Consider the following 22,844-nt stretch of genomic DNA (forward strand, 5'->3'; position numbering starts at 1 on the left):
ACCCAGCTCTCCCATCCTCTCAGAGGCACCAGCCGAGGGTGTGACTGACTCTACCCTGCCCTCCCATCCTCTCAGAGGCACCAGTGAAGGGTGTGACTGACTCTACCCGGCCCTCCCATCCTCTCAGAGGCACCAGCCGAGGGTGTGACTGACTCTACCCGGCCCTCCCATCCTCTCAGAGGCACCAGCCAAGGGTGTGACTGACTCTACCCAGCCCTCCCATCCTCCCAGAGGCACCAGTGAAGGTGTGACTGACTCTACCCGGCCCTCCCATCCTCCCAGGGGCACCAGCCAAGGGTGTGACTGACTCTACCCGGCCCTCCCATCCTCCCAGGGGCACCAGCCAAGGGTGTGACTGACTCTACCCAGCCCTCCCATCCTCTCAGAGGCACCAGCCAAGAGTGTGACTGACTCTACCCAGCCCTCCCATCCTCTCAGAGGCACCAGCCAAGAGTGTGACTGACTCTACCCGGCCCTCCCATCCCCTCAGAGGCACCAGCCGAGGTGACTGACTCTACCCGGCCCTCCCATCCTCTCAGAGGCACCACCCAAGGGTGTGACTGACTCTACCCGGCCCTCCCATCCTCTCAGAGGCACCAGCCGAAGGTGTGACTGACTCTACCCGGCCCTCCCATCCTCTCAGAGGCACCAGCCAAGGGTGTGACTGACTCTACCCAGCCCTCCTATCCTCTCAGAGGCACCAGCCAAGGGTGTGACTGACTCTACCCAGCCCTCCCATCCTCCCAGAGGCACCAGTGAAGGTGTGACTGACTCTACCCAGCCCTCCCATCCTCCCAGAGGCACCAGTGAAGGTGTGACTGACTCTACCCAGCCCTCCCATCCTCTCAGAGGCACCAGCCAAGGGTGTGACTGACTCTACCCGGCCCTCCCATCCTCTCAGAGACACCAGCCAAGAGTGTGACTGACTCTACCCGGCCCTCCCATCCTCTCAGAGGCACCAGTCAAGGGTGTGACTGACTCTACCCGGCCCTCCCATCCTCTCAGAGGCACCGCCCAAGGGTGTGACTGACTCTACCCGGCCCTCCCATCCTCTCAGAGGCACCACCCAAGGGTGTGACTGACTCTACCCAGCCCTCCCATCCTCTCAGAGGCACCAGTGAAGGGTGTGACTGACTCTACCCGGCCCTCCCATCCTCTCAGAGGGACCAGTCAAGGGAGTGACTGACTCTGCCCGGCCCTCCCATCCTCTCAGAGGCACCACCCAAGGGTGTGACTGACTCTACCCGACCCTCCCATCCTCTCAGAGGCACCAGCCAAGGGTGGGACTGACTCTACCCGGCCCTCCCATCCTCTCAGAGGCACCAGTGAAGGTGTGACTGACTCTACCCGGCCCTCCCATCCTCTCAGAGGCACCAGCCAAGGGTGACTGACTCTACCCGGCCCTCCCATCCTCTCAGAGGCACCACCCAAGGGTGTGACTGACTCTACCCGGCCCTCCCATCCTCTCAGAGGCACCAGCCAAGGGTGTGACTGACTCTACCCGGCCCTTCCATCCTCTCAGAGGCACCAGCCAAGGGTGACTGACTCTACCCGGCCCTCCCATCCTCTCAGAGGCACCACCCAAGGGTGTGACTGACTCTACCCGGCCCTCCCATCCTCTCGGAGGCACCAGTGAAGGTGTGACTGACTCTACCCGGCCCTCCCATCCCCTCAGAGGCACCAGCCGAGGTGACTGACTCTACCCGGCCCTCCCATCCTCTCAGAGGCACCACCCAAGGGTGTGACTGACTCTACCCGGCCCTCCCATCCTCTCAGAGGCACCAGTGAAGGTGTGACTGACTCTACCCGGCCCTCCCATCCTCTCAGAGGCACCAGTGAAGGGTGTGACTGACTCTACCCAGCCCTCCCATCCTCTCAGAGGCACCAGCCAAGAGTGTGACTGACTCTACCCAGCCCTCCCATCCTCTCAGAGGCACCAGCCAAGAGTGTGACTGACTCTACCCGGCCCTCCCATCCCCTCAGAGGCACCAGCCGAGGTGACTGACTCTACCCGGCCCTCCCATCCTCTCAGAGGCACCAGTGAAGGGTGTGACTGACTCTACCCGGCCCTCCCATCCTCTCAGAGGCACCACCCAAGGGTGTGACTGACTCTACCCGGCCCTCCCATCCTCTCAGAGGCACCAGCCGAAGGTGTGACTGACTCTACCCGGCCCTCCCATCCTCTCAGAGGCACCAGCCAAGGGTGTGACTGACTCTACCCAGCCCTCCCATCCTCTCAGAGGCACCAGTGAAGGTGTGACTGACTCTACCCGGCCCTCCCATCCTCTCAGAGGCACCAGCCAAAGGTGTGACTGACTCTACCCGGCCCTCCCATCCTCTCAGAGGCACCAGCCAAGGGTGTGACTGACTCTACCCAGCCCTCCCATCCTCTCAGAGGCACCAGCCAAGGGTGTGACTGACTCTACCCAGCCCTCCCATCCTCCCAGAGGCACCAGTGAAGGTGTGACTGACTCTACCCAGCCCTCCCATCCTCCCAGAGGCACCAGTGAAGGTGTGACTGACTCTACCCAGCCCTCCCATCCTCTCAGAGGCACCAGCCAAGGGTGTGACTGACTCTACCCCGCCCTCCCATCCTCTCAGAGACACCAGCCAAGAGTGTGACTGACTCTACCCCGCCCTCCCATCCTCTCAGAGACACCAGCCAAGAGTGTGACTGACTCTACCCGGCCCTCCCATCCTCTCAGAGGCACCAGTCAAGGGTGTGACTGACTCTACCCGGCCCTCCCATCCTCTCAGAGGCACCAGCCAAGGGTGTGACTGACTCTACCCAGCCCTCCCATCCTCTCAGAGGCACCAGCCGAGGGTGTGACTGACTCTACCCAGCCCTCCCATCCTCTCAGAGGCACCAGGGAAGGTGTGACTGACTCTACCCGGCCCTCCCATCCTCTCAAAGGCACCGCCCAAGGGTGTGACTGACTCTACCCGGCCCTCCCATCCTCTCAGAGGCAGCAGCCAAGGGTGTGACTGACTCTACCCAGCCCTCCCGTCCTCTCAGAGGCACCAGCCAAGAGTGTGACTGACTCTACCCGGCCCTCCCATCCTCTCAGAGGCCCCAGCCGAGGGTGTGACTGACTCTACCCAGCCCTCCCATCCTCTCAGAGGCACCACCCAAGGGTGTGACTGACTCTACCCGGCCCTCCCATCCTCTCAGAGGCACCAGCCAAGGGTGTGACTGACTCTACCCGGCCCTTCCATCCTCTCAGAGGCACCAGCCAAGGGTGACTGACTCTACCCGGCCCTCCCATCCTCTCAGAGGCACCACCCAAGGGTGTGACTGACTCTACCCGGCCCTCCCATCCCCTCAGAGGCAGCAGCCAAGGGTGTGACTGACTCTACCCGGCCCTACCATCCTCTCAGAGGCACCAGTGAAGGTGTGACTGACTCTACCCGGCCCTCCCATCCCCTCAGAGGCAGCAGCCAAGGGTGTGACTGGCTCTACCCGGCCCTCCCATCCTCTCAGAGGCACCAGCCAAGGGTGTGACTGACTCTACCCGGCCCTCCCATCCTCTCAGAGGCACCAGCCAAGAGTGTGACTGACTCTACCCGGCCCTCCCATCCTCTCAGAGGCACCAGTGAAGGGTGTGACTGACTCTACCCGGCCCTCCCATCCTCTCAGAGGCACCACCCAAGGGTGTGACTGACTCTACCCAGCCCTCCCATCCTCTCAGAGGCACCAGTGAAGGGTGACTGACTCTACCCGGCCCTCCCATCCTCTCAGAGGCACCAGCCAAGAGTGTGACTGACTCTACCCGGCCCTCCCATCCTCTCAGAGGCACCAGCCAAGAGTGTGACTGACTCTACCCGGCCCTCCCATCCTCTCAGAGGCACCAGTGAAGGGTGTGACTGACTCTACCCCGCCCTCCCATCCTCTCAGAGGCACCAGTGAAGGGTGTGACTGACTCTACCCGGCCCTCCCATCCTCTCAGAGGCACCAGCCAAGGGTGTGACTGACTCTACCCAGCTCTCCCATCCTCTCAGAGGCACCAGCCGAGGGTGTGACTGACTCTACCCTGCCCTCCCATCCTCTCAGAGGCACCAGTGAAGGGTGTGACTGACTCTACCCGGCCCTCCCATCCTCTCAGAGGCACCAGCCGAGGGTGTGACTGACTCTACCCGGCCCTCCCATCCTCTCAGAGGCACCAGCCAAGGGTGTGACTGACTCTACCCAGCCCTCCCATCCTCCCAGAGGCACCAGTGAAGGTGTGACTGACTCTACCCGGCCCTCCCATCCTCCCAGGGGCACCAGCCAAGGGTGTGACTGACTCTACCCGGCCCTCCCATCCTCCCAGAGGCACCAGTGAAGGTGTGACTGACTCTACCCGGCCCTCCCATCCTCCCAGGGGCACCAGCCAAGGGTGTGACTGACTCTACCCGGCCCTCCCATCCTCTCAGAGGCACCAGCCAAGGGTGTGACTGACTCTACCCAGCCCTCCCATCCTCTCAGAGGCACCAGCCAAGAGTGTGACTGACTCTACCCGGCCCTCCCATCCTCTCAGAGGCACCAGCCAAGGGTGTGACTGACTCTACCCGGCCCTCCCATCCTCTCAGAGGCACCAGCCAAGGGTGTGACTGACTCTACCCGGCCCTCCCATCCTCTCAGAGGCACCAGCCAAGAGTGTGACTGACTCTACCCGGCCCTCCCATCCCCTCAGAGGCACCAGCCGAGGTGACTGACTCTACCCGGCCCTCCCATCCTCTCAGAGGCACCACCCAAGGGTGTGACTGACTCTACCCGGCCCTCCCATCCTCTCAGAGGCACCAGCCGAAGGTGTGACTGACTCTACCCGGCCCTCCCATCCTCTCAGAGGCACCAGCCAAGGGTGTGACTGACTCTACCCAGCCCTCCCATCCTCCTAGAGGCACCAGCCAAGGGTGTGACTGACTCTACCCAGCCCTCCCATCCTCCCAGAGGCACCAGTGAAGGTGTGACTGACTCTACCCAGCCCTCCCATCCTCCCAGAGGCACCAGTGAAGGTGTGACTGACTCTACCCAGCCCTCCCATCCTCTCAGAGGCACCAGCCAAGAGTGTGACTGACTCTACCCGGCCCTCCCATCCTCTCAGAGGCACCAGTCAAGGGTGTGACTGACTCTACCCGGCCCTCCCATCCTCTCAGAGGCACCGCCCAAGGGTGTGACTGACTCTACCCGGCCCTCCCATCCTCTCAGAGGCACCAGCCAAGGGTGACTGACTCTACCCGGCCCTCCCATCCTCTCAGAGGCACCACCCAAGGGTGTGACTGACTCTACCCAGCCCTCCCATCCTCTCAGAGGCACCAGTGAAGGGTGTGACTGACTCTACCCGGCCCTCCCATCCTCTCAGAGGGACCAGTCAAGGGAGTGACTGACTCTGCCCGGCCCTCCCATCCTCTCAGAGGCACCACCCAAGGGTGTGACTGACTCTACCCGACCCTCCCATCCTCTCAGAGGCACCAGCCAAGGGTGGGACTGACTCTACCCGGCCCTCCCATCCTCTCAGAGGCACCACCCAAGGGTGTGACTGACTCTACCCGGCCCTCCCATCCTCTCAGAGGCACCAGCCAAGGGTGTGACTGACTCTACCCGGCCCTTCCATCCTCTCAGAGGCACCAGCCAAGGGTGACTGACTCTACCCGGCCCTCCCATCCTCTCAGAGGCACCACCCAAGGGTGTGACTGACTCTACCCGGCCCTCCCATCCCCTCAGAGGCAGCAGCCAAGGAGTGACTGACTCTACCCAGCCCTCCCATCCTCTCAGAGGCACCAGTGAAGAGTGTGACTGACTCTACCCGGCCCTCCCATCCTCTCAGAGGCCCCAGCCGAGGGTGTGACTGACTCTACCCGGCCCTCCCATCCTCTCAGAGGCACCACCCAAGGGTGTGACTGACTCTACCCGGCCCTCCCATCCCCTCAGAGGCACCAGCCAAGGGTGTGACTGACTCTACCCAGCCCTCCCATCCTCTCAGAGGCACCAGTGAAGGGTGTGACTGACTCTACCCGGCCCTACCATCCTCTCAGAGGCACCAGCCAAGGAGTGACTGACTCTACCCAGCCCTCCCGTCCTCTCAGAGGCACCAGTGAAGGTGTGACTGACTCTACCCGGCCCTCCCATCCTCTCAGAGGCACCAGCCAAGGAGTGACTGACTCTACCCGGCCCTCCCATCCTCTCAGAGGCACCACCCAAGGGTGTGACTGACTCTACCCAGCCCTCCCATCCTCTCGGAGGCACCAGCCAAGGGTGTGACTGACTCTACCCGGCCCTCCCATCCTCTCTGGAGGCACCAGCCAAGGTGACTGACTCTACCCAGCACTCCCATCCTCTCAGAAGCACCAGCCAAGGGTGTGACTGACTCTACCCGGCCCTCCCATCCTCTCAGAGGCACCACCCAAGGGTGTGACTGACTCTACCCGGCCCTCCCATCCTCTCAGAGGCACCAGTGAAGGTGTGACTGACTCTACCCGGCCCTCCCATCCTCTCAGAGGCACCAGTGAAGGGTGTGACTGACTCTACCCAGCCCTCCCATCCTCTCAGAGGCACCAGCCAAGAGTGTGACTGACTCTACCCAGCCCTCCCATCCTCTCAGAGGCACCAGCCAAGAGTGTGACTGACTCTACCCGGCCCTCCCATCCCCTCAGAGGCACCAGCCGAGGTGACTGACTCTACCCGGCCCTCCCATCCTCTCAGAGGCACCACCCAAGGGTGTGACTGACTCTACCCGGCCCTCCCATCCTCTCAGAGGCACCAGCCGAAGGTGTGACTGACTCTACCCGGCCCTCCCATCCTCTCAGAGGCACCAGCCAAGGGTGTGACTGACTCTACCCAGCCCTCCCATCCTCTCAGAGGCACCAGCCAAGGGTGTGACTGACTCTACCCGGCCCTCCCATCCTCTCAGAGGCACCAGTGAAGGTGTGACTGACTCTACCCGGCCCTCCCATCCTCTCAGAGGCACCAGCCGAAGGTGTGACTGACTCTACCCGGCCCTCCCATCCTCTCAGAGGCACCAGCCAAGGGTGTGACTGACTCTACCCAGCCCTCCCATCCTCTCAGAGGCACCAGCCAAGGGTGTGACTGACTCTACCCAGCCCTCCCATCCTCCCAGAGGCACCAGTGAAGGTGTGACTGACTCTACCCAGCCCTCCCATCCTCCCAGAGGCACCAGTGAAGGTGTGACTGACTCTACCCAGCCCTCCCATCCTCTCAGAGGCACCAGCCAAGGGTGTGACTGACTCTACCCCGCCCTCCCATCCTCTCAGAGACACCAGCCAAGAGTGTGACTGACTCTACCCCGCCCTCCCATCCTCTCAGAGACACCAGCCAAGAGTGTGACTGACTCTACCCGGCCCTCCCATCCTCTCAGAGGCACCAGTCAAGGGTGTGACTGACTCTACCCGGCCCTCCCATCCTCTCAGAGGCACCAGCCAAGGGTGTGACTGACTCTACCCAGCCCTCCCATCCTCTCAGAGGCACCAGCCGAGGGTGTGACTGACTCTACCCAGCCCTCCCATCCTCTCAGAGGCACCAGGGAAGGTGTGACTGACTCTACCCGGCCCTCCCATCCTCTCAAAGGCACCGCCCAAGGGTGTGACTGACTCTACCCGGCCCTCCCATCCTCTCAGAGGCACCACCCAAGGGTGTGACTGACTCTACCCGGCCCTCCCATCCTCTCAGAGGCAGCAGCCAAGGGTGTGACTGACTCTACCCAGCCCTCCCGTCCTCTCAGAGGCACCAGCCAAGAGTGTGACTGACTCTACCCGGCCCTCCCATCCTCTCAGAGGCCCCAGCCGAGGGTGTGACTGACTCTACCCAGCCCTCCCATCCTCTCAGAGGCACCACCCAAGGGTGTGACTGACTCTACCCGGCCCTCCCATCCTCTCAGAGGCACCAGCCAAGGGTGTGACTGACTCTACCCGGCCCTTCCATCCTCTCAGAGGCACCAGCCAAGGGTGACTGACTCTACCCGGCCCTCCCATCCTCTCAGAGGCACCACCCAAGGGTGTGACTGACTCTACCCGGCCCTCCCATCCCCTCAGAGGCAGCAGCCAAGGGTGTGACTGACTCTACCCGGCCCTACCATCCTCTCAGAGGCACCAGTGAAGGTGTGACTGACTCTACCCGGCCCTCCCATCCCCTCAGAGGCAGCAGCCAAGGGTGTGACTGACTCTACCCGGCCCTCCCATCCTCTCAGAGGCACCAGCCAAGGGTGTGACTGACTCTACCCGGCCCTCCCATCCTCTCAGAGGCACCACCCAAGGGTGTGACTGACTCTACCCGGCCCTACCATCCTCTCAGAAGCACCAGCCAAGGAGTGACTGACTCTACCCGGCCCTCCCATCCTCTCAGAGGCACCAGTGAAGGTGTGACTGACTCTACCCGGCCCTCCCATCCTCTCAGAGGCACCACCCAAGGGTGTGACTGACTCTACCCGGCCCTCCCATCCTCTCAGAGGCACCAGTGAAGGTGTGACTGACTCTACCCGGCCCTCCCATCCTCTCAGAGGCACCAGTGAAGGGTGTGACTGACTCTACCCAGCCCTCCCATCCTCTCAGAGGCACCAGCCAAGAGTGTGACTGACTCTACCCAGCCCTCCCATCCTCTCAGAGGCACCAGCCAAGAGTGTGACTGACTCTACCCGGCCCTCCCATCCCCTCAGAGGCACCAGCCGAGGTGACTGACTCTACCCGGCCCTCCCATCCTCTCAGAGGCACCACCCAAGGGTGTGACTGACTCTACCCGGCCCTCCCATCCTCTCAGAGGCACCAGCCAAGGGTGTGACTGACTCTACCCAGCCCTCCCATCCTCTCAGAGGCACCAGCCAAGGGTGTGACTGACTCTACCCAGCCCTCCCATCCTCCCAGAGGCACCAGTGAAGGTGTGACTGACTCTACCCAGCCCTCCCATCCTCCCAGAGGCACCAGTGAAGGTGTGACTGACTCTACCCAGCCCTCCCATCCTCTCAGAGGCACCAGCCAAGGGTGTGACTGACTCTACCCCGCCCTCCCATCCTCTCAGAGACACCAGCCAAGAGTGTGACTGACTCTACCCCGCCCTCCCATCCTCTCAGAGACACCAGCCAAGAGTGTGACTGACTCTACCCCGCCCTCCCATCCTCTCAGAGACACCAGCCAAGAGTGTGACTGACTCTACCCCGCCCTCCCATCCTCTCAGAGGCACCAGCCAAGAGTGTGACTGACTCTACCCGGCCCTCCCATCCTCTCAGAAGCACCAGTCAAGGGTGTGACTGACTCTACCCGGCCCTCCCATCCTCTCAGAGGCACCAGCCAAGGGTGTGACTGACTCTACCCAGCCCTCCCATCCTCTCAGAGGCACCAGCCAAGGGTGTGACTGACTCTACCCAGCCCTCCCATCCTCTCAGAGGCACCAGGGAAGGTGTGACTGACTCTACCCGGCCCTCCCATCCTCTCAAAGGCACCGCCCAAGGGTGTGACTGACTCTACCCGGCCCTCCCATCCTCTCAGAGGCACCACCCAAGGGTGTGACTGACTCTACCCGGCCCTCCCATCCTCTCAGAGGCAGCAGCCAAGGGTGTGACTGACTCTACCCAGCCCTCCCGTCCTCTCAGAGGCACCAGCCAAGAGTGTGACTGACTCTACCCGGCCCTCCCATCCTCTCAGAGGCCCCAGCCGAGGGTGTGACTGACTCTACCCAGCCCTCCCATCCTCTCAGAGGCACCACCCAAGGGTGTGACTGACTCTACCCGGCCCTCCCATCCTCTCAGAGGCACCAGCCAAGGGTGTGACTGACTCTACCCGGCCCTTCCATCCTCTCAGAGGCACCAGCCAAGGGTGACTGACTCTACCCGGCCCTCCCATCCTCTCAGAGGCACCACCCAAGGGTGTGACTGACTCTACCCGGCCCTCCCATCCCCTCAGAGGCAGCAGCCAAGGAGTGACTGACTCTACCCGGCCCTCCCATCCTCTCAGAGGCACCACCCAAGGGTGTGACTGACTCTATCCGGCCCTCCCATCCTCTCAGAGGCACCAGTGAAGGTGTGACTGACTCTACCCGGCCCTCCCATCCTCTCAGAGGCACCAGTGAAGGTGTGACTGACTCTACCCGGCCCTCCCATCCTCTCAGAGGCACCAGCCAAGGGTGTGACTGACTCTACCCAGCCCTCCCATCCTCTCAGAGGCAGCAGCCGAGGGTGTGACTGACTCTACCCGGCCCTCCCATCCTCTCGGAGGCACCAGTGAAGGAGTGACTGACTCTACCCAGCCCTCCCATCCCCTCAGAGGCAGCAGCCGAGGGTGTGACTGACTCTACCCGGCCCTCCCATCCTCTCAGAGGCACCGCCCAAGGGTGTGACTGACTCTACCCGGCCCTCCCATCCTCTCAGAGGCACCGCCCAAGGGTGTGACTGACTCTACCCGGCCCTCCCATCCTCCCAGAGGCACCAGCCAAGGGTGTGACTGACTCTACCCGGCCCTCCCATCCTCTCAGAGGCACCAGCCAAGGGTGTGACTGACTCTACCCGGCACTCCCATCCTCTCAGAGGCACCAGCCAAGGGAGTGACTGACTCTACCCGGCCCTCCCATCCTCTCAGCGGCACTAGCCAAGGGAGTGACTGACTCTACCCGGCCCTCCCATCCTCTCAGAGGCACCAGCCAAGGGTGTGACTGACTCTACCCGGCCCTCCCATCCTCTCAGAGGCACCACCCAAGGGTGTGACTGACTCTACCCGGCCCTCCCATCCTCTCAGAGGCACCAGCCAAGGGTGTGACTGACTCTACCCGGCCCTTCCATCCTCTCAGAGGCACCAGCCAAGGGTGACTGACTCTACCCGGCCCTCCCATCCTCTCAGAGGCACCACCCAAGGGTGTGACTGACTCTACCCGGCCCTCCCATCCCCTCAGAGGCAGCAGCCAAGGAGTGACTGACTCTACCCAGCCCTCCCATCCTCTCAGAGGCACCAGTGAAGAGTGTGACTGACTCTACCCGGCCCTCCCATCCTCTCAGAGGCCCCAGCCGAGGGTGTGACTGACTCTACCCGGCCCTCCCATCCTCTCAGAGGCACCACCCAAGGGTGTGACTGACTCTACCCGGCCCTCCCATCCCCTCAGAGGCACCAGCCAAGGGTGTGACTGACTCTACCCAGCCCTCCCATCCTCTCAGAGGCACCAGTGAAGGGTGTGACTGACTCTACCCGGCCCTACCATCCTCTCAGAGGCACCAGCCAAGGAGTGACTGACTCTACCCAGCCCTCCCGTACTCTCAGAGGCACCAGTGAAGGTGTGACTGACTCTACCCGGCCCTCCCATCCTCTCAGAGGCACCAGCCAAGGAGTGACTGACTCTACCCGGCCCTCCCATCCTCTCAGAGGCACCACCCAAGGGTGTGACTGACTCTACCCAGCCCTCCCATCCTCTCGGAGGCACCAGCCAAGGGTGTGACTGACTCTACCCGGCCCTCCCATCCTCTCAGAGGCACCAGCCAAGGTGACTGACTCTACCCAGCACTCCCATCCTCTCAGAAGCACCAGCCAAGGGTGTGACTGACTCTACCCGGCCCTCCCATCCTCTCAGAGGCACCACCCAAGGGTGTGACTGACTCTACCCGGCCCTCCCATCCTCTCAGAGGCACCAGTGAAGGTGTGACTGACTCTACCCGGCCCTCCCATCCTCTCAGAGGCACCAGTGAAGGGTGTGACTGACTCTACCCAGCCCTCCCACCCTCTCAGAGGCACCAGCCAAGAGTGTGACTGACTCTACCCAGCCCTCCCATCCTCTCAGAGGCACCAGCCAAGAGTGTGACTGACTCTACCCGGCCCTCCCATCCCCTCAGAGGCACCAGCCGAGGTGACTGACTCTACCCGGCCCTCCCATCCTCTCAGAGGCACCACCCAAGGGTGTGACTGACTCTACCCGGCCCTCCCATCCTCTCAGAGGCACCAGCCGAAGGTGTGACTGACTCTACCCGGCCCTCCCATCCTCTCAGAGGCACCAGCCAAGGGTGTGACTGACTCTACCCAGCCCTCCCATCCTCTCAGAGGCACCAGCCAAGGGTGTGACTGACTCTACCCGGCCCTCCCATCCTCTCAGAGGCACCAGTGAAGGTGTGACTGACTCTACCCGGCCCTCCCATCCTCTCAGAGGCACCAGCCGAAGGTGTGACTGACTCTACCCGGCCCTCCCATCCTCTCAGAGGCACCAGCCAAGGGTGTGACTGACTCTACCCAGCCCTCCCATCCTCTCAGAGGCACCAGCCAAGGGTGTGACTGACTCTACCCAGCCCTCCCATCCTCCCAGAGGCACCAGTGAAGGTGTGACTGACTCTACCCAGCCCTCCCATCCTCCCAGAGGCACCAGTGAAGGTGTGACTGACTCTACCCAGCCCTCCCATCCTCTCAGAGGCACCAGCCAAGGGTGTGACTGACTCTACCCCGCCCTCCCATCCTCTCAGAGACACCAGCCAAGAGTGTGACTGACTCTACCCCGCCCTCCCATCCTCTCAGAGACACCAGCCAAGAGTGTGACTGACTCTACCCGGCCCTCCCATCCTCTCAGAGGCACCAGTCAAGGGTGTGACTGACTCTACCCGGCCCTCCCATCCTCTCAGAGGCACCAGCCAAGGGTGTGACTGACTCTACCCAGCCCTCCCATCCTCTCAGAGGCACCAGCCGAGGGTGTGACTGACTCTACCCAGCCCTCCCATCCTCTCAGAGGCACCAGGGAAGGTGTGACTGACTCTACCCGGCCCTCCCATCCTCTCAAAGGCACCGCCCAAGGGTGTGACTGACTCTACCCGGCCCTCCCATCCTCTCAGAGGCACCACCCAAGGGTGTGACTGACTCTACCCGGCCCTCCCATCCTCTCAGAGGCAGCAGCCAAGGGTGTGACTGACTCTACCCAGCCCTCCCGTCCTCTCAGAGGCACCAGCCAAGAGTGTGACTGACTCTACCCGGCCCTCCCATCCTCTCAGAGGCCCCAGCCGAGGGTGTGACTGACTCTACCCAGCCCTCCCATCCTCTCAGAGGCACCACCCAAGGGTGTGACTGACTCTACCCGGCCCTCCCATCCTCTCAGAGGCACCAGCCAAGGGTGTGACTGACTCTACCCGGCCCTTCCATCCTCTCAGAGGCACCAGCCAAGGGTGACTGACTCTACCCGGCCCTCCCATCCTCTCAGAGGCACCACCCAAGGGTGTGACTGACTCTACCCGGCCCTCCCATCCCCTCAGAGGCAGCAGCCAAGGGTGTGACTGACTCTACCCGGCCCTACCATCCTCTCAGAGGCACCAGTGAAGGTGTGACTGACTCTACCCGGCCCTCCCATCCCCTCAGAGGCAGCAGCCAAGGGTGTGACTGACTCTACCCGGCCCTCCCATCCTCTCAGAGGCACCAGCCAAGGGTGTGACTGACTCTACCCGGCCCTCCCATCCTCTCAGAGGCACCACCCAAGGGTGTGACTGACTCTACCCGGCCCTACCATCCTCTCAGAAGCACCAGCCAAGGAATGACTGACTCTACCCGGCCCTCCCATCCTCTCAGAGGCACCAGTGAAGGTGTGACTGACTCTACCCGGCCCTCCCATCCTCTCAGAGGCACCACCCAAGGGTGTGACTGACTCTACCCGGCCCTCCCATCCTCTCAGAGGCACCAGTGAAGGTGTGACTGACTCTACCCGGCCCTCCCATCCTCTCAGAGGCACCAGTGAAGGGTGTGACTGACTCTACCCAGCCCTCCCATCCTCTCAGAGGCACCAGCCAAGAGTGTGACTGACTCTACCCAGCCCTCCCATCCTCTCAGAGGCACCAGCCAAGAGTGTGACTGACTCTACCCGGCCCTCCCATCCCCTCAGAGGCACCAGCCGAGGTGACTGACTCTACCCGGCCCTCCCATCCTCTCAGAGGCACCACCCAAGGGTGTGACTGACTCTACCCGGCCCTCCCATCCTCTCAGAGGCACCAGCCGAAGGTGTGACTGACTCTACCCGGCCCTCCCATCCTCTCAGAGGCACCAGCCAAGGGTGTGACTGACTCTACCCAGCCCTCCCATCCTCTCAGAGGCACCAGCCAAGGGTGTGACTGACTCTACCCAGCCCTCCCATCCTCCCAGAGGCACCAGTGAAGGTGTGACTGACTCTACCCAGCCCTCCCATCCTCCCAGAGGCACCAGTGAAGGTGTGACTGACTCTACCCAGCCCTCCCATCCTCTCAGAGGCACCAGCCAAGGGTGTGACTGACTCTACCCCGCCCTCCCATCCTCTCAGAGACACCAGCCAAGAGTGTGACTGACTCTACCCCGCCCTCCCATCCTCTCAGAGACACCAGCCAAGAGTGTGACTGACTCTACCCCGCCCTCCCATCCTCTCAGAGACACCAGCCAAGAGTGTGACTGACTCTACCCCGCCCTCCCATCCTCTCAGAGGCACCAGGGAAGGTGTGACTGACTCTACCCGGCCCTCCCATCCTCTCAAAGGCACCGCCCAAGGGTGTGACTGACTCTACCCGGCCCTCCCATCCTCTCAGAGGCACCACCCAAGGGTGTGACTGACTCTACCCGGCCCTCCCATCCTCTCAGAGGCAGCAGCCAAGGGTGTGACTGACTCTACCCAGCCCTCCCGTCCTCTCAGAGGCACCAGCCAAGAGTGTGACTGACTCTACCCGGCCCTCCCATCCTCTCAGAGGCCCCAGCCGAGGGTGTGACTGACTCTACCCAGCCCTCCCATCCTCTCAGAGGCACCACCCAAGGGTGTGACTGACTCTACCCGGCCCTCCCATCCCCTCAGAGGCAGCAGCCAAGGAGTGACTGACTCTACCCGGCCCTCCCATCCTCTCAGAGGCACCACCCAAGGGTGTGACTGACTCTACCCGGCCCTCCCATCCTCTCAGAGGCACCAGTGAAGGTGTGACTGACTCTACCCGGCCCTCCCATCCTCTCAGAGGCACCAGTGAAGGTGTGACTGACTCTACCCGGCCCTCCCATCCTCAGAGGCACCAGCCAAGGGTGTGACTGACTCTACCCAGCCCTCCCATCCTCTCAGAGGCAGCAGCCGAGGGTGTGACTGACTCTACCCGGCCCTCCCATCCTCTCGGAGGCACCAGTGAAGGAGTGACTGACTCTACCCAGCCCTCCCATCCCCTCAGAGGCAGCAGCCGAGGGTGTGACTGACTCTACCCGGCCCTCCCATCCTCTCAGAGGCACCGCCCAAGGGTGTGACTGACTCTACCCGGCCCTCCCATCCTCTCAGAGGCACCGCCCAAGGGTGTGACTGACTCTACCCGGCCCTCCCATCCTCTCAGAGGCACCAGCCAAGGGTGTGACTGACTCTACCCGGCCCTCCCATCCTCTCAGAGGCACCACCCAAGGGTGTGACTGACTCTACCCGGCCCTCCCATCCTCTCAGAGGCACCAGCCAAGGGAGTGACTGACTCTACCCGGCCCTCCCATCCTCTCAGCGGCACCAGCCAAGGGAGTGACTGACTCTACCCGGCCCTCCCATCCTCTCAGAGGCACCAGCCAAGGTTGTGACTGACTCTACCCGGACCTCCCATCCTCTCAGAGGCACCAGCCAAGGGTGTGACTGACTCTACCCGGCCCTCCCATCCTCTCAGAGGCACCACCCAAGGGTGTGACTGACTCTACCCGGCCCTCCCATTCTCTCGGAGGCACCAGCCAAGGGTGTGACTGACTCTACCCAGCCCTCCCATCCTCCCAGAGGCACCAGTGAAGGTGTGACTGACTCTACCCGGCCCTCCCATCCTCTCAGAGGCACCAGCCAAGGAGTGACTGACTCTACCCAGCCCTCCCATCCTCTCAGAGGCACCAGCCAAGGGTGTGACTGACTCTACCCGGCCCTCCCATCCTCTCAGAGGCACCAGTGAAGGGTGACTGACTCTACCCGGCCCTCCCATCCCCTCAGAGGCACCAGCCAAGGGTGTGACTGACTCTACCCGGCCCTCCCATCCTCTCAGAGGCACCAGCCAAGGGAGTGACTGACTCTACCCGGCCCTCCCATCCTCTCAGAGGCACCAGCCAAGGGTGTGACTGACTCTACCCGGCCCTCCCATCCTCTCAGAGGCACCAGTGAAGGGTGACTGACTCTTTCCGGCCCTCCCATCCTCCCAGAGGCACCAGCCAAGAGTGTGACTGACTCTACCCGGCCCTCCCATCCTCTCAGAGGCACCAGCCAAGGGTGTGACTGACTCTACCCAGCCCTCCCATCCTCTCAGAGGCACCAGCCAAGGGTGTGACTGACTCTACCCAGCCCTCCCATCCTCTCAGAGGCACCAGCCAAGGGTGTGACTGACTCTACCCGGCCCTCCCATCCTCTCAGAGGCACCAGCCAAGGGTGTGACTGACTCTACCCAGCCCTCCCATCCTCTCAGAGGCACCAGCCAAGGGTGTGACTGACTCTACCCGGCCCTCCCATCCTCTCAGAGGCACCAGTCAAGGGTGTGACTGACTCTACCCGGCCCTCCCATCCTCTCAGAGGCACCACCCAAGGGTGTGACTGACTCTACCCGGCCCTCCCATCCTCTCGGAGGCACCAGCCAAGGGTGTGACTGACTCTACCCGGCCCTCCCATCCTCTCAGAGGCACCAGCCAAGGGTGTGACTGACTCTACCCGGCCCTCCCATCCTCTCAAAGGCACCAGCCAAGGGTGTGACTGACTCTACCCGGCCCTCCCATCCTCTCAAAGGCACCAGCCAAGGGTGTGACTGACTCTACCCGGCCCTCCCATCCTCTCAAAGGCACCAGCCAAGGGTGTGACTGACTCTACCCGGCCCGCCCATCCTCTCAGAGGCACCAGTAAAGGGTGTGACTGACTCTACCCGGCCCTCCCATCCTCTCAGAGGCACCAGCCAAGGGTGTGACTGACTCTACCCGGCCCTCCCATCCTCTCAGAGGCACCAGCCAAGAGTGTGACTGACTCTACCCAGCTCTCCCATCCTCTCAGAGGCACCAGCCGAGGGTGTGACTGACTCTACCCCGCCCTCCCATCCTCTCAGAGGCACCAGCCAAGGGTGTGACTGACTCTACCCGGCCCTCCCATCCTCTCAGAGGCACCAGTGAAGGGTGTGACTGACTCTACCCCGCCCTCCCATCCTCTCAGAGGCACCAGTGAAGGGTGTGACTGACTCTACCCGGCCCTCCCATCCTCTTAGAGGCACCAGTGAAGGGTGTGACTGACTCTACCCGGCCCTCCCATCCTCTCAGAGGCACCAGCCAAGGGTGTGACTGACTCTACCCCGCCCTCCCATCATCTCGGAGGCACCAGCCAAGGGTGTGACTGACTCTACCCGGCCCTCCCATCCTCTCAGAGGCACCAGTGAAGGTGTGACTGACTCTACCCGGCCCTCCCATCCTCTCAGAGGCACCAGCCAAGGGTGTGACTGACTCTACCCCGCCCTCCCATCCTCTCGGAGGCACCAGCCAAGGGTGACTGACTCTACCCAGCCCTCCCATCCTCTCAGAGGCACCAGTGAAGGGTGTGACTGACTCTACCCGGCCCTCCCATCCTCTCAGAGGCACCACCCAAGGGTGTGACTGACTCTACCCAGCCCTCCCATCCTCTCAGAGGCACCAGCCAAGGGTGTGACTGACTCTACCCGGCCCTCCCATCCTCTCAGAGGCACCAGCCAAGGGTGACTGACTCTACCCGGCCCTCCCATCCTCTCAGAGGCACCAGCCAAGGGTGACTGACTCTACCCGGCCCTCCCATCCTCTCAGAGGCACCACCCAAGGGTGTGACTGACTCTACCCGGCCCTCCCATCCCCTCAGAGGCAGCAGCCAAGGAGTGACTGACTCTACCCGGCCCTCCCATCCTCTCAGAGGCACCACCCAAGGGTGTGACTGACTCTACCCGGCCCTCCCATCCCCTCAGAGGCAGCAGCCAAGGAGTGACTGACTCTACCCGGCCCTCCCATCCTCTCAGAGGCACCACCCAAGGGTGTGACTGACTCTACCCGGCCCTCCCATCCCCTCAGAGGCAGCAGCCAAGGAGTGACTGACTCTACCCAGCCCTCCCGTCCTCTCAGAGGCACCAGTGAAGGTGTGACTGACTCTACCCGGCCCTCCCATCCTCTCAGAGGCACCACCCAAGGGTGTGACTGACTCTACCCGGCCCTCCCATCCTCCCAGAGGCACCAGTCAAGAGTGTGACTGACTCTACCCGGCCCTCCCATCCTCTCAGAGGCACCACCCAAGGGTGTGACTGACTCTACCCGGCCCTCCCATCCTCTCAGAGGCACCAGCCAAGGGTGACTGACTCTACCCGGCCCTCCCATCCTCTCAGAGGCACCAGTCAAGGGTGTGACTGACTCTACCCAGCCCTCCCATCCTCTCAGAGGCCCCAGCCGAGGGTGTGACTGACTCTACCCGGCCCTCCCATCCTCTCAGAGGCACCAGCCAAGGGTGACTGACTCTACCCGGCCCTCCCATCCTCTCAGAGGCACCACCCAAGGGTGTGACTGACTCTACCCGGCCCTCCCATCCTCTCAGAGGCACCAGCCAAGGGTGTGACTGACTCTACCCAGCCCTCCCATCCTCTCAGAGGCACCAGCCAAGGGTGACTGACTCTACCCGGCCCTCCCATCCTCTCAGAGGCACCAGCCAAGGGTGTGACTGACTCTACCCGGCCCTCCCATCCTCTCAGAGGCACCAGTGAAGGTGTGATTGACTCTACCCGGCCCTCCCATCCTCCCAGAGGCACCAGTGAAGGTGTGATTGACTCTACCCAGCCCTCCCATCCTCTCAGGCACCAGTCAAGGGTGTGACTGACTCTACCCGGCCCTCCCATCCTCTCAGAGGCACCAGCCAAGGGAGTGACTGACTCTACCCGGCCCTCCCATCCTCTCAGAGGCACCAGCCAAGGGTGTGACTGACTCTACCCAGCCCTCCCATCCTCTCAATGGCACCAGCCAAGGTGACTGACTCTACCCAGCTCTCCCATCCTCTCAGAAGCACCAGCCAAGGGTGTGACTGACTCTACCCGGCCCTCCCATCCTCCCAGAGGCACCAGTGAAGGTGTGACTGACTCTACCCGGCCCTCCCATCCTCCCAGAGGCACCAGCCAAGGGTGTGACTGACTCTACCCGGCCCTCCCATCCTCTCAGAGGCACCAGCCGAGGGTGTGACTGACTCTACCCGGCCCTCCCATCCTCTCAGAGACACCAGCCAAGAGTGTGACTGACTCTACCCGGCCCTCCCATCCTCCCTGAGACACCAGCCAAGGTGTGACTGACTCTACCCAGCCCTCCCACCCTCTCAGAGGCACCAGTGAAGGTGTGACTGACTCTACCCGGCCCTCCCATCCTCTCAGAGGCACCAGGGAAGGTGTGACTGACTCTACCCGGCCCTCCCATCCTCTCAGAGGCACCAGCCAAGGGTGTGACTGACTCTACCCGGCCCCCTCATCCTCTCAGAGACACCAGCCAAGAGTGTGACTGACTCTACCCGGCCCTCCCATCCTCTCAGAGGCACCAGCCAAGGGTGTGACTGACTCTACCCAGCCCTCCCATCCTCTCATAGGCACCAGTGAAGGTGTGACTGACTCTACCCGGCCCTCCCATCCTCTCATAGGCACCAGTGAAGGGTGTGACTGACTCTACCCAGCCCTCCCATCCTCTCAGAGGCACCAGCCAAGGGTGTGACTGACTCTGCCCGGCCCTCCCATCCTCTCATAGGCACCAGTGAAGGGTGTGACTGACTCTACCCAGCCCTCCCATCCTCCCAGGGGCACCAGCCAAGGGTGTGACTGACTCTGCCCGGCCCTCCCATCCTCTCAGAGGCACCAGCCAAGGGTGTGACTGACTCTACCCGGCCCTCCCATCCTCTCAGAGGCACCAGCCAAGAGTGTGACTGACTCTACCCAGCCCTCCCATCCTCTCAGAGGCACCAGCCAAGAGTGTGACTGACTCTACCCGGCCCTCTCATCCTCTCAGAGGCACCAGCCAAGGGAGTGACTGACTCTACCCGGCCCTCCCATCCTCTCAGAGGCACCACCCAAGGGTGTGACTGACTCTACCCGGCCCTCCCATCCTCTCAGAGGCACCAGCCAAGGGTGTGACTGACTCTACCCGGCCCTCCCATCCTCTCAGAGGCACCAGCCGAGGGTGTGACTGACTCTACCCGGCCCTCTTACCCTCTCAGAGACACCAGCCAAGAGTGTGACTGACTCTACCTAGCCCTCCCATCCTCTCAGAGGCACCAGCCAAGAGTGTGACTGACTCTACCCGGCCCTCCCATCCTCTCAGAGGCACCAGTGAAGGTGTGACTGACTCTACCCGGCCCTCCCATCCTCTCAGAGGCACCAGCCAAGGGTGTGACTGACTCTACCCAGCCCTCCCGTCCTCTCAGAGGCACCAGCCAAGGGTGTGACTGACTCTACCCAGCCCTCCCGTCCTCTCAGAGGCACCAGCCAAGGTGACTGACTCTACCCGGCCCTCCCATCCTCTCAGAGGCACCAGCCAAGGTGACTGACTCTACCCAGCCCTCCCATCCTCTCAGAGGCAGCAGTGAAGGTGTGACTGACTCTACCCGGCCCTCCCATCCTCTCAGAGGCACCAGCCAAGGGTGTGACTGACTCTACCCGGCCCTCCCATCCTCTCAGAGGCACCAGCCAAGGGTGTGACTGACTCTACCCGGCCCTCCCATCCTCTCAGAGGCACCAGTCAAGGGTGTGACTGACTCTACCCGGCCCTCCCATCCTCTCAGAGGCACCAGCCAAGAGTGTGACTGACTCTACCCAGCCCTCCCATCCTCTCAGAGGCACCAGTGAAGGGTGTGACTGACTCTACCCAGCCCTCCCATCCTCTCAGAGGCACTAGTGAAGGGTGTGACTGACTCTACCCAGCCCTCCCATCCTCTCAGAGACACCAGCCAAGGTGTGACTGACTCTGCCCGGCCCTCCCATCCTCTCAGAGGCACCAGTGAAGGGTGTGACTGACTCTACCCAGCCCTCCCATCCTCTCAGAGGCACCAGTGAAGGGTGTGACTGACTCTACCCAGCCCTCCCATCCTCTCAGAGGCACCAGCCAAGGGTGTGACTGACTCTACCCGGCCCTCCCATCCTCTCAAAGGCACCAGCCAAGGGTGTGACTGACTCTACCCAGCCCTCCCATCCTCCCAGAGGCACCAGTGAAGGTGTGACTGACTCTACCCGGCCCTCCCATCCTCTCAGAGGCACCAGTCAAGGGTGTGACTGACTCTACCCAGCCCTCCCATCCTCTCAGAGGCACCAGTCAAGGGTGTGACTGACTCTACCCGGCCCTCCCATCCTCTCAGAGGCACCAGCCAAGGGTGACTGACTCTACCCGGCCCTCCCATCCTCTCAGAGGCACCAGTGAAGGGGGTGACTGACTCTACCCGGCCCTCCCATCCTCTCAGAGGCAGCAGCCAAGGGTGTGACTGACTCTACCCAGCCCTCCCGTCCTCTCAGAGGCACCAGTCAAGGGTGTGACTGACTCTACCCGGCCCTCCCATCCTCTCAGAGGCACCAGCCAAGAGTGTGACTGACTCTACCCGGCCCTCCCATCCTCTCAGAGGCACCAGTCAAGGGTGTGACTGACTCTACCCGGCCCTCCCATCCTCTCAGAGGCACCAGCCGAGGGTGTGACTGACTCTACCCGGCCCTCCCATCCCCTCAGAGGCACCAGCCAAGGGTGTGACTGACTCTACCCGGCCCTCCCATCCCCTCAGAGGCACCAGCCGAGGGTGTGACTGACTCTACCCGGCCCTCCCATCCTCTTAGAGGCACCAGCCAAGGGTGTGACTGACTCTACCCGGCCCTCCCATCCTCTCAGAGGCACCAGCCAAGGGTGTGACTGACTCTACCCGGCCCTCCCATCCTCTCAGAGGCACCAGCCAAGGGTGTGACTGACTCTGCCCGGCCCTCCCATCCTCTCAGAGGCAGCAGCCAAGGGTGTGACTGACTCTACCCGGCCCTCTCATCCTCTCAGAGGCACCAGCCAAGGGAGTGACTGACTCTACCCAGCCCTCCCATCCTCTCAGAGACACCAACCGAGGGTGACTGACTCTACCCAGCCCTCCCATCCTCTCAGAGGCACCAGCCAAGGGTGTGACTGACTCTACCCGGCCCTCCCATCCTCTCAGAGGCACCAGTGAAGGGTGACTGACTCTACCCGGCCCTCCCATCCTCTCAGAGGCACCACCCAAGGGTGTGACTGACTCTACCCGGCCCTCCCATCCCCTCAGAGGCACCAGCCAAGAGTGTGACTGACTCTACCCGGCCCTCCCATCCTCTCAGAGGCACCAGCCAAGGGTGTGACTGACTCTACCCGGCCCTCCCATACTCTCAGAGGCACCAGCCGAGGGTGTGACTGACTCTACCCGGCCCTCCCATCCTCTCAGAGGCACCAGCCGAGGGTGTGACTGACTCTACCCAGCCCTCCCATCCCCTCAGAGGCAGCAGCCAAGGGTGTGACTGACTCTACCCGGCCCTCCCATCCTCTCAGAGGCACCAGTGAAGGGTGACTGACTCTACCCGGCCCTCCCATCCTCTCAGAGGCACCAGCCAAGAGTGTGACTGACTCTACCCGGCCCTCCCATCCTCTCAGAGGCACCAGTGAAGGGTGTGACTGACTCTACCCCGCCCTCCCATCCTCTCAGAGGCACCAGTGAAGGGTGTGACTGACTCTACCCGGCCCTCCCATCCTCTCAGAGGCACCAGCCAAGGGTGTGACTGACTCTACCCAGCTCTCCCATCCTCTCAGAGGCACCAGCCGAGGGTGTGACTGACTCTACCCTGCCCTCCCATCCTCTCAGAGGCACCAGTGAAGGGTGTGACTGACTCTACCCGGCCCTCCCATCCTCTCAGAGGCACCAGCCGAGGGTGTGACTGACTCTACCCGGCCCTCCCATCCTC

Source organism: Lissotriton helveticus, chromosome 12 (assembly GCF_964261635.1).
Source record: "Lissotriton helveticus chromosome 12, aLisHel1.1, whole genome shotgun sequence".
NCBI lineage: Eukaryota > Metazoa > Chordata > Amphibia > Caudata > Salamandridae > Lissotriton > Lissotriton helveticus.